General features: G+C 39.4%; 1 protein-coding gene across 2 annotated transcripts in view; it reads left to right on the top strand.

Annotated features, from left to right (window-relative positions):
• Positions 1–13,240, top strand: part of LOC139556371 (nuclear receptor coactivator 1-like) — a 109,084-nt gene that overhangs the window by 69,675 nt on the left and 26,169 nt on the right. The window lies entirely within an intron of this gene.

The following is a 13,240-nucleotide window of genomic DNA, read 5'->3' as shown; positions in this document are numbered from 1 at the left end:
GCTAGATTCTTTATATCCACTGGGTTTCACAAGATGACATCTTGGTTTGCTGGTTTCTCAGGAGTTCCTAAAACATCAAACAACACAAACTACAATTCATACAAATGTCAAATGCCCATATAGCAAGCTAAATGTATAGCTACAGTAGCTGGCTAATGTTCTTTTAATGATTCTTTATGAAGTTATAATTACTTAAATTTGCTTCCATAATAGTATTCTTGTCAGCTATTATTCTTGAAGCAACTTGCCAGGGTTGGGTCGCAGAGCTTCATGGGAGTTTTGGGAAACACTTGATAGAAAGATTGCATGTTGATTTGCTTCGTTTTTGGTGGCCGAACCAAAGGGCTGAAAAGGCATTACGCCTTGCTCCAAGATGAATTGTGATACCACTCTGTCTTGATGGGGCTCAGGGGATTGCACAGAACGGAGGGGGAGGGTATTGGGATTGAGCCTTACTCTCACTCACTAATTTACCACTAATTTGAACGCACATATGCACTCTCTTGCGGTTTCTCTAGTACACAAACACACACACCCTTACATCCATGCTCGCTCTCATTCCTCTCAGTCACTCATTTACTGACCCACATCCCCCCTCACTCCCTCACTTCTCTGCGTGTTTGCTCTTATTTTTTTCCTCAATCTCCCACTCCTGCTTCCCCTGAAGACGTCAGGTCTAGGTCTCTAGGGGAATTTTGCAGTAGGCAGCAGTAGGGACCCCTGGGAAATCATACTTTTTAGTCCTCAGAGCTAAATGGCAAGCCAGACTAATCCCACCCTTAAGACACTGAAAGCTCGCTGTGACATCATTCTGCTGCATCTTATGTGTCCTTACATGTCCTTAAGCGTCTTACTGTATGTTGGTTTGCTTAAGACATACCAGAGTAATATCTCTGTTGTTTATAGGCCCATATGTCTCTGATGCTTACATATCATTGTGTGCATCTTATGTACCCTTACACGCAAACCTCACTGGCCACGTTGGGTGCGCGCGAGTGTTGCAAAATAAATGTACACATACATGTTATTCAATCATTTCACCACATGGCTCGCACGCGTGAACGAGTGTCTGCGTAGCTAAGCGCTAAAATAGAACTTGGTTATATCTGAAACGCTCCACGCTCCACGTCCCCTCTTATTGGATATCAGGAAGATACAGACCCACTTGCTTGAAAGACAAACCAAGAGAGATGAATTAATGATAACTAACAAGGTTTCCCTTTTTATCTGTGGATTAATAGTCGGGGTAGAGAAACACACAATTTTGTATGACTCCTGGTGAAAATTCTACAAAGAAAAAGCTAAAAAGAGGATCATATGCATTTCAGGTAAAATAACAACCTAATGTTATTCTCCCAGGACAAACTAGCTAAAAACAATAGGTAGCTAAATGTCCATAAATATTTAATGTGTATTTCAACATGCCACCAAATTAATATAGCTCGTTCAGTTGGTTTTGGTATTTTAACTTCCGTGTCATGATCGCGTCTGGTGTGGATGGACAAAATCAACATGCACGCGATGGCGCACGTGGACGGACGCGTGTGGCCGGTGGAGTCAGCATGTTACATATCCTTAGTTCCATGCATCTGATATGCCCTTACTCACTCCCAGTTAGTTCTACTTTAGTGTTGTCAGTGGTGGTGCTTGTGCACCCAGATTGTCTCTTAATAATCAGTCACTGGTCAGCGTTCTTGGGAAAAGCCTTAAAACAATAAGAGTCACTGAGTGCAATGGTGTTTGTTCCAGGTCACATTCACCACAGGCATGGGGTCGATGGTTGAAGTCCCCCTCTGATCTGGCTCCATGCATGGTCCTGATGTCGCACACACACATGGTCAAATCAAATCAATATATGTCTGAGAATTGAATTTGAAATCCAAGTGTATTTAATTACTTTGTAAAATGTATGGATTCACATGCAAGGCATAAACTTAAGTTACAAAGCATTTACATGCATTACAAGACATTCTAATCATGGTCAGAGAGAGAGAGAGAGAAACCAAAAGTCCATGGGGGGAGAGAGAGAGGAAACAAAAGAGAGGAAAAAGAAAAGAGAGAGGGAAGAAACAGAAAAGAAAGTGAGAGAGGGAAGAAACAGAAAAGAAAGAAAGAGAGAGAGGGTAGAAACAGAAAAGAAAGAAAGAGAGAGAGGGTAGAAACAGAAAAGAAAGAAAGAGAGAGAGGGTAGAAACAGAAAAGAAAGAAAGAGAGAGAGGGTAGAAACAGAAAAGAAAGAGAGAGAGAGAAGAAACAGAAAAGAAAGAGAGAGAGGGAAGAAACAGAAAAGAAAGAGAGAGGGAAGAAACAGAAAAGAAAGAGAGAGGGAAAAAACAGAAAAGAAAGAGAGAGAGAGAAGAAACAGAAAAGAAAGAAAGAGAGGGAAGAAACAGAAAAGAAAGAAAGAGCGAGAACAAACAGAAAAGAAAGAAAGAGCGAGAACAAACAGAAAAGAAAGAGAGAGAGGGAAGAAACAGAAAAGAAAGAGAGGGAAGAAACAGAAAAGAAAGAAAGAGAGAGAGAGAAGAAACAGAAAATAAAGAAAGAGAGGGAAGAAACAGAAAAGAAACAGGAAAAGAAAGAAAGAGAGAGAAAAGAAAGAAAGAAAGAGAGAGAAAAGAAACAGGGAAAAAAGAGAGAGAAGAAAGAGAGAGAAAGTGAGAGAGATCAAAAGAGAGTCTCACCACAGCAGGGCAGAAACAAATAAGAGAAAGAACAATGAATCTTAGACCCTTGTATAACCATCTGAGTTATTTGGATTCAAAACCTTGTTGACCACTAGTATTACTTTAAAGTTAACCTCCAATCAGATATCAGACTTACATGATGTCACCTCTGCTTCTCAGTGGTGTGACATTGGTGGTTGGCAAGACCAACACAGAGAATGTTGATTTCCTAAAACGACTCATAGCAAATTCTTGCATACAGTTGATAAAACGAGTCACTTCTGGGGCTGGGCTGCCCTACACACACACACATGTTCAAACACACACACACACACACGTTCACACACACACACACATGTTCACACACACCCTGCCAATGGGAGAAGCCATCCATCCATAGGGTGAGCGAGCATATCCATCCAGGCAGGGTCCATTCCTCTCTGATGGAGAGAGGAATATTTTCTGATGTGATGATTTATTCATCGTGCCAGTATGAATAATGTATGTTGTACGTTGGCATGAAGCATACTGTGGTACTAACAGAGGAAGGAGTGTCGTGCCAAGGCCCCTCTCAGGGATGAATGACCAGATTAGTTCCATCATGTTGTGGGGGATTATGATGACAAGGATCATTATTGATTTGGCTGACTATATTAGATAGCTAAATCAGGATTAGGATTAACATCATTAGGATATTTGGCCAACAGAGGATAGTTGGTAACAGAGACTGAGCTGTCAATGCTCTGTCTGTCTGTCTGTCTGTCTGTCTGTCTGTCTGTCTGTCTGTCTCTGTCTGTCTGTCTCTGTCTGTCTCTGTCTGTCTGTCTCTGTCTGTCTGTCTCTGTCTGTCTGTCTCTGTCTGTCTCTGTCTGTCTGTCTCTGTCTGTCTCTGTCTGTCTGTCTCTGTCTGTCTCTGTCTGTCTCTGTCTGTCTCTGTCTGTCTCTGTCTGTCTCTCTGTCTGTCTGTCTCTGTCTGTCTCTGTCTGTCTGTCTCTGTCTGTCTGTCTCTGTCTGTCTGTCTCTGTCTGTCTCTGTCTGTCTCTGTCTGTCTCTGTCTGTCTCTGTCTGTCTGTCTCTGTCTCTGTCTCTGTCTGTCTGTCTGTCTGTCTCTGTCTGTCTCTGTCTGTCTGTCTGTCTCTGTCTGTCTGTCTGTCTGTGTCTGTCTGTCTCTGTCTGTCTGTCTGTCTGTGTCTGTCTGTCTCTGTCTGTCTGTCTCTCTCTGTCTGTCTCTGTCTGTCTCTGTCTGTCTGTCTCTGTCTGTCTCTGTCTGTCTGTCTCTGTCTGTCTCTGTCTGTCTGTCTCTGTCTGTCTGTCTCTGTCTGTCTGTCTCTGTCTGTCTCTGTCTGTCTGTCTGTCTCTGTCTGTCTCTGTCTGTCTCTGTCTGTCTGTCTGTCTGTCTCTGTCTGTCTGTCTCTGTCTGTCTGTCTCTGTCTCTGTCTCTGTCTGTCTGTCTGTCTGTCTCTGTCTGTCTCTGTCTGTCTGTCTGTCTCTGTCTGTCTGTCTGTCTGTGTCTGTCTGTGTCTGTCTGTCTCTGTCTGTCTGTCTGTCTCTGTCTGTCTGTCTGTCTCTGTCTGTCTGTCTGTCTGTCTCTGTCTGTCTCTGTCTGTCTCTGTCTGTCTGAACATAACTAAAGGCCCCCATTTCACCACCATACCTCAGTCTACATCCCCAGGGCCCAAGCCACTCTGAGGGGTACTACAATCGGCTCATTTCTAGGCCTAACCAGAGCCCTGAATCAATTTTTGGCTTTGAACTTGACCTCAGGACTCTGCAGAAGGGCGGTCACACTGGTTGGCCTATCATCCAACACGTTTAACAGAGCTTCTCACAAGGCAGCTTTCCTTCAGGTCTTGACCCCTACCCAGTGTTGTTTTAGGGTTAACCATTTGATAACAACCTGAAACGTGTAATATTCTTCTAGTGGTCCCAAGCCATCTTGTGATCAGCTTTATGTGTTTGGGGGTCAATTAGTTCTTAAATCAAAACCAATTTAGTATTAATGTAGCTGCACGTCGCTGCTAGGAATGGGAACCTATAGACTTTGAAATGGTGGGCTAGGCCTAAGTAATGCAGGAGATTAATTTACAAGCCTTTTAAATCCCTCTGTTGCGAAAAACCCAGTCCGATTTAGGTCAGAGCCTTAATGTTTATTTCACTTGAGACCACTCTGAGCATGGCAATCATTATGTTACGACTACACCATTGGAATAAGAAACATGTTAGTTTCCACCGTCATAGCCTGAATGGAAACTAAAGCAGTTAGAGTAGGATGATGACGTTGTCCCCCTAAACACTGATCTATGTTCAGATTAGTATTTTTCACTCTGATGTTTAAGTTTAGGATTTGGGGAGGGTAAGCTTATCTAAGATCTGTGTCTAAGGGACTACATGGCTGAGCATGTATTTTCCCTGTTTTCCCTCTGGTCAGAGATTCCATCAAACATCCTGTTAGAATGGACACACACAACCAGCAGGCATTTATAAGCAGCACTGTAATGTATACAGTCACCTCCAAAATGATTGGCACCCTTGATAAAGATTAGGGGGGAAAAGACTGTATAAATGAATAATACATATACTGAGCTATATTGTATTATTTAAAAAATGATATTCTATTATTTTATACTAATATAATTACTCAGGGAGATGATAGATTTTCTTTAACAAGTTATATTTTTTTCTCTCAAAAATATGTGTCCAAATTGTTGGCACTCCTAAATATTCTTATAAATAAAATAAAACAGAAATAAAATCTGTTAACAATCTACTTTTTTAAGTCGTTCTCAAGGCTCTGACCATGTAAAAACCATTTGTAATCCATCACCGTGGGGAAAGGTAAAGAACTCTCAAACAAAAAAAGACAATTGTTTGTTGACCTTCATAAATCAAGCAATAGGTACAAAACAATAATTTTAAAAACTAAATATACCACGTACCACTATAGAGAGCAATAGTAATGGGGTCTTTTTCTAGCCACTAATGGAGGCTAACTCCGCCATGGCTCGTTGGGCAAAGCCTATGGGGGACAAAATTGGGTTTTTGGGATAAACACAGAAAATAAGGGATCTTATATGTTTTGTTCTATGAGATAATCATCTTCAGATAATGTAACTTTTTGTGAATTTTGAAGCATTTGTGTATAACATGTATAACAAAAAGAATAAACTGTGTGCCTTTGACGTCACCAACACTACGCACAACATCACAGCTAAATCAAAATATATATACAAGATATGGCTAGATAGCCATGTAACACAACTCTGTGATATTGACAGCCAGTAACTGGCTTAGTGAACCTAGCTAACAAGCTTAACTTACCTTATCAGACGGACACAAAGTCTACTCTGGACATTCCATCAACCTAAATAAAGAGGTAAATTAAAAATAAAATGTGAAGCCACAGTCAAACAGTTCTTGCATGAACATTTACTCCTACTTGTATATGAGAGGTAATGCACTTAAAACCTGTTTGGGAAAGTCGACAACATCCGGTGAAATTACAGAGCGCCAAATTCAAATTAAATTACTATAAATATTTAACTTTCATAAAAATCACAAGTGTAATACATCAAAATAAAACTTAACTTCTTGTTAATCCAGCCGCCGTGTCAGATTTCAAAAAGGCTTTACGGCGAAAGCAACCATGCGATTATCTGAGGACAGCGCCCCGCATACAAACACATGAAAAAGTCAAAAATAGCGATATAAAAAATGCCTTACCTTTGATCTTCTTCTGTTGGCACTCCAAAAGGTCCCAGTTATATCACAAATGGTCCTTTTGTTCGTTAATGTCCTTCTTTATATCCATAAAAACTCAGTTTAGCTGGCGCGCTTCAGTCAATAATCAAAATGCATACAATATGAATCCCAAACGTTACTAATAAACTTTTCCAAACAAGTCAAACAATGTTTATAATCAAACCTTAGGTATTCTAATACGCAAATAAACGATCAAATTTAAGACGGATAATAGTATGTTCATTACCGGAGATAAATAAGAAAGAACGCGCTTTCCTCCACGTGCTTGGAAACACTACAGCCAAAATGGGAGCCATCTAGAAAAACTACAATTTCTGGGTCATTTTTCTAAAAACCAGCCTGAAACTCTTTCTAAAGACTGTTGACATCTAGTGGAAGCCCTAGGAACTGCGATCTGGGAGGACTTGGCCTTATAATTAAAGTACTAACCATTGAAAATAGTGGTAAGCTGAATTTTTTCTGGGGGGGGGATGGTTTGTTCTCAGGGTTTCACCTGCCATATCAGTTCTGTTATACTCACAGACATTATTTTAACAGTTTTAGAAACTTTAGAGTGTATCCAAGTCTACCAATTATATGCATATCCTAGCTTCTGGGCCTGAGTAACAGGCAGTTTACTTTGGGCACGCTTTTCATCTGGATGTCAAAATACTGCCCCCTATCCCAAAGAAGTTAAATGACAACAAGTCTACCATGTATGTACCCTGCATAGCTTTGGAAACAAGCTATGTCCGATTCAGCTGAGCTATCATTTCAACACATTCTAGGGAGCCAGGCCCAGGCAATCAGAATTATTTTTCCCCCCCACAAAATGGCTTTATTACAGGCAGAAATACTCCTCAGTTTCATCAGCTGTCCGGATGGTGGGTCTCAGACAATCCCGCAGGTGAAGAAGCCGGATATGGAGATCCTGGGCTGGTGTGGTTACACGTGGTCTGCGGTTGTGAGACCAGTTGGACGTACTGCCAAATTCTCTAAAACGACATTGGAGGCGGCTTATGGTAGAGAAATTAACATTACATTCTCTGGCAACAGTTCTGGTGGACAATCCTGCAGTCAGCATGCCAATTGCACGCTCCCTCAAAACTTGAGACATCTGTGGCATTGTGTTGTGTGACAAAACTGCACATTTGCGTTTTATATTTTTGTTCAGTATAAAATCAAATCGTATTTGTCACATGCGCCGAATACAACATGTGTAGATCTTACAGTGAAACGCTTACTTACAAGTCCTTAATCAACAATGCAGTTTTAAGAAAAAATACCCCTCCCAAAATAATGTAAGTAACAAATAGCAAGGCTATATACAGGGGGTACCGGTACAGAGCCAATGTGCGGGGGCACCGGTTAGTCGAGGTAAGTGAGGTAATATGTACATGTAGGTAGAGTTATTAAAGTGACTATGCATAGATAATAGACGGAGAGTAGCAGCAGCGTAAAGGGGGGGGGACAATGCAAATAGCCATTTGATCATGAATTAGAATCTAGCATCCTATTTACAGGAGCAACGGTAACTACTTCTAAACGTCCAAAGATACTATAAGCCATGCATGAATGATGGTATAACTAGCTACATGTTGAAATGATGGTGTCTTTTGTTGGGCGAAACAGATGCCAACGTAGCCTACATGAACCCAAACTTACTCTGAATTTACCTTCACATACAGCTTGAGTCTACCATCTAGATGCCTACCTCCATGTCCCCTGCTTCGCTTGATTCAACCAGTGTGTGCCCAGTGGGACCTCTATGCCAATAGGCTCTTCGGAAGGGTTGCTAGAAAAAAAGCCTTTTTCACAGTAACACCTGGGGCTTGCTAAACAGCACTGACACTTGGATTGGAACCAGGTGCTATGGTCGTATATGTGACGAAAATGGAAGTCTTTGGCCATGCACACCAGCGGTGCGTTTGACAAATACATATGCATAAAATAACTTCATACCTTCTGGTGGTGGATATTTAATGTCATGGGGCTGTTTTGCTTCGACTGGTCCTGGGGCCAACAGCATCATGAACTCTACCAAGTACCAGGACGTTTTAGTCAAAAACCTGGTTGTCTCTGCCAGAACGCTGAAACTTGGCCCCAAATGGATCTTCCAGCAAGACAAAGCCCCTAAGCACACATCAAAATCCACAAAAAATTAAAACATAAGTTAGTTGAAATAAAATAAAATAATTTAAATACAGTAAGACATTGTTAGTTTGGCAAAAAAAAACTAAGCCAACATGTGGGTTACATCTTTTGTCTAATGGAAAATAATTGAAAAAAAAGGCAGATGGCCTATGTAGCAAATTAGGCTAAAGTATCATTTGAGGGCTCACTAATGCAATAAAGTGAGCAGAAAGTAAACAAAATGGACACTAAATTGTTTGTCTTTCACAGATACCATTTAAAAACAATCTCAGACACGTAATAAATTAACACAAGTTGAATTATTCTTTTTAAATACATTGTTACTTAGACAAAAACATATGTTAGCTTATTTGGGAGGGTTACTCCATCTTTTTTCTGTCCGAGATGGAAAATATTAACTGCAAAAGCGGCAGATGGTAGCATTCACCACAAAATCACCAATTTGCAATGGCCATATCAGGGAAATTCCATCGTTATGGATGTGACATTTGCAACCAAAATAAGAAACAAAATGTCTCACAGAATTTACTTATCAAGCATAAATGGAAATGTTAAGGTGTTTATTTGTACAGTGGTGGAAAAAAGTACCCAATTGTCAAAGTAAAGATTCCTTAATAGAAAATGACTCAAGTAAAAGTCACCCAATAAAATACTACTTGAGTAAAAGTCTAAAAGTATTTGGTTTTAAATATACAAAAGTTAAAGTATAAATGATTTCAAATTGCTTGTATTAAGCAAACCAGGCGGCACAATTTTTATTTAATTTTTTATTTTCGGATAGCCAGAGGCACACTCCAACGCTCAGACATAATTTACAAACAAAGCATTTGTGTTTAGTGTGTCTGCCAGATCAGAGGCAGTAGGGATGACCAGGGATGTTCTGTTAATAAGTTCGTGAATGGAATAATTTCCCTGTCCCTCTAAGCATTACAAATTTTATGAGTACTTTTGGGTGTCAGGAAAAATGTATAGAGTAGAAAAAGTACATTATTTTCTTTAGGAATGTAGTAAAGTAAAAGTTGTCAAAAAAATATAAATGGTAAAGTACAGATACACCAAACTACTTAAGAACTACTTTAAAGTAATGGTACACCACTGTATTTGTAGAACCCTATACTTAAGAAGTGGAGGGTGCTCAACCAACATGAGTCAAGGTGCAACTTAGGTAGAGACATTGACCACAGTATCCCTGGCAAGATGTACACAAATCCTGTTGGTTGTTTCTCCACAAGAACTGCATTTCAACAGCATCAGAGTCAGTCTTTATCTGTTACCAGTCCCACAAGCTGCCTGTGTGTATGTATGTATGTATATATATAAATATATATATATACAGTGGGGAGAACAAGTATTTGATACACTGCCGATTTTGCAGGTTTTCCTACTTACAAAGCATGTAGAGGTCTGTAATTTTTTATCATAGGTACACTTCAACTGTGAGAGACGGAATCTAAAACAAAAATCCAGAAAATCACATTGTATGATTTTTAAGTAATTAATTTGCATTTTATTGCATGACATAAGTATTTGATTCCGGCTCTCAGACCTGTTAGTTTTTCTTTAAGAAGCCCTCCTGTTCTCCACTCATTACCTGTATTAACTGCACTTGTTTGAACTCGTTACCTGTATAAAAGACACCTGTCCACACACTCAATCAAACAGACTCCAACCTCTCTACAATGGCTAAGACCAGAGGGCTGTGTAAGGACATCAGGGATAAAATTGTAGTACAGTGGGACGCTTGCGTCCCACTTGGCCAATAGCCAGGGAAAATGCAGAGCGCCAAATTCCCAAAGATTATATAAAATCAAACTTTCATTAAATCACACATGTAAGATACCAAATTAAAGCTACACTCGTTGTGAATCCAGCCAACATGTCAGATTTCAAAAAGGCTTTTCGGCGAAAGCATAAGATGCTATTATCTGATGATAGCACAACAGTAAACAAAGAGAGTGTAGCATATTTCAACCCTGCAGGTGCAACACAAAACGCAGAAATAAAATATATATCATGCCTTACCTTTGACGAGCTTCTTTTGTTGGCACTCCAATATGTCCCATAAACATCACAAATGGTCCTTTTGTTTGATTAATTCCGTCCATATATATCCAAAATGTCAAGTTTTTTCTCTCGTTTGATCCAGAAAAAAACAGCTTCCAATTTGCGCAACGTCACTACAAATACTACAAAATATCTCAAAAATGACCTCTAAACTTTGCCAAAACATTTCAAACTACTTTTGTAATACAACTTTAGGTATTTTTAAACGTTACTAATCGATCAAATTGAAGACGGGTCTATCTGTTTTCAATACAGGAGGACAACAAACTAACGCTACTTTTCTAGTCTTGCGCAACTCTCAAACAGTACACATAACGTTACACTGATTCCAGATGGCCGTACTTCTTCATTGCACAAAGGAATAACCTCAACCTATTTCCAAAGACTGGTGACATCCAGTGGAAGCGGTAGGAACTGAAAACAAGTCACCTAGAAATCTTGTATCCCAATGAAATCTCATTGAACAGACAGTGACCTCAAAAAAAAAGAAATCTGAATGGTTAGTCCTCGGGGTTTTGCCTGCTACATAAGTTCTGTTATACTCACAGACATGATTCAAACAGTTTGTGAAACTTCAGAGTGTTTTCTATCCAAATCTACTAATAATATGCATATCTTATATTCTGGGGGTGAGTAGAAGGAAGTTGAAATTGGGCACGCTATTTATCCAAAAGTGAAAATGCCGCCCCCTATCCTAGAGAAGTTAACTGCATTGTTGGTTAAGGGCTTGTAAGTAAGCATTTCACTGTAAGGTCTACATCTGTTGTATTCGGCACATGTGACAAATTCAATTTTATTTATATTTTGACGTCTTTCCTATGAAGGGTTAAACTATTCTTCATTTTCATTACGTGAAAGGGTTAAAAAAAAAATGTTTAATTGAATTATAACCTACCAGTGGCACAGGGTTCGCACTTTCGACTAAATTTCTTGTCAGATCGTAAATCACCTCAGGCTTGACAGCTGCAGTTCACAAGCGCAAGTACCTGTCACACCGCAGGGCAGACCAAACAGATACAGACAAATATTTTCACTGGGGGGCACCTGTACTTACTCAGGGAAATAAACAAACTCAGCATGACTGGTGAAAGTGTCTTATGGATTTTTAAGACCTTAATTATGTTTATGATTTTAAGACCTTTATTATGCCATGTGATGTGATCACATACTATGTATGCTCCAGGCAGCAGAACAATGCATGATTGCAGTTCATAAGCGAACGTGAAATCACCCAAAATAGATCACACAGATAGATTGCCTGCTAGCTTGTTTGCTAACATAAACACACTTCGAAAGTGGTAGGAAGGGCATGAATGTTTTTCCATGATCACGTTATGCAGTGATGCTTTCTAGTGAGTCCATGATCCTGTTATGAAGCGCCAATAACGGTCACATCTGTTACACTTAGAACGAGTACTAACAAAGAGAGAAAGGAAAACAATTATGCATCACCTAAGCTCTTTATGAAAGTTAGCTTTGCACAGAAAGTTTGCATACAATCATACTCGAAACGCATCTACAATAACAACTTTTCCTCAAATGTTAAGGACGTGACACTGCCTGTCCAAATTAGCATTCTATTTAGATTGTAGAATTCTATTCTAGCACTCATTGGACTAAAATTTGTTTGATATTGTTTCATTAACCTTCGGACTTGGTCAGAAACACAGGGGGACAGATGTTAGTACCAAAACTAATTCTATGAGCCATTGCCAATAGCTGTGAAATCTGGTTGACTGAAAAGCCTTATTTTGAGACTTTGTATCCTACTCTATAGTAACAATAACATTACATTTGGTAAATATAAAGGTCAAATGTAGTCTGTACTTCAAAATACACACATTCAAGGTAAATATGAAAGTAGTTTAATTTGGAAATAAGTAATTTCGTTTCTTTCATGCTCAGGTTGACCTTATTATGGAATTGCTCCTTATTCTCCTCAGTCTGTGCATTGAAAACCTGTGGTTTGAATTGAAGAAGTCAGGCCGTAAGTGCAGACGAAGGATATCAAGGATCTGGAAGGATTCTGTATGGAGGAATGGTCTAAGATCCCTCCCAATGTGTTCTCCAATTTCTTAAAACATTTGAGATAAAGTCTGTGTCGTTTTCCTTTCAAGGGGAGGGTGCACAAACTATTGAAAATAGGGGTGCCAATAGAAAAAAAAGTATTACTTGTTAAACAAAATATCTTTCTCTGAGAAATTGTGTTAGTATAAAATAATATATATATATTTTAGAGCATACAATATAGCTCATTATTTTTGATAATCTTTTGCAAGGGTGCCAATAATTTTGAAGGTGATTGTATACTCTACACACCACAGCCCTTAAAGGAAAATTCACTATTTAGTCCACTGTTGATACAGTCCCACAATGTTTTGCATGGCAGCAGTCAAGTTTTTAAGATATTGAACTTTCAGCAAGCAAAGTGGGACTTGCCACATCATCATGATGATGCCAAATGTAACGTGTGAGTTTCTGGGTGGATTTTTCCTTTAAGATTGCTACCTAACATGTCACTCAAACATCTGCTTATTCCTGGCCCTGATTCCCATCATCACAAACAGGCTTGGCGACTCAGAATTTGGGCGTAAATTAGAATATTCCTTCCAACCCCG

Source organism: Salvelinus alpinus, chromosome 27, assembly GCF_045679555.1.
Source record: "Salvelinus alpinus chromosome 27, SLU_Salpinus.1, whole genome shotgun sequence".
NCBI lineage: Eukaryota > Metazoa > Chordata > Actinopteri > Salmoniformes > Salmonidae > Salvelinus > Salvelinus alpinus.
Note: the sequence above shows the minus strand (reverse complement) of the source record. Positions and strands in the feature narration are given on the sequence as shown.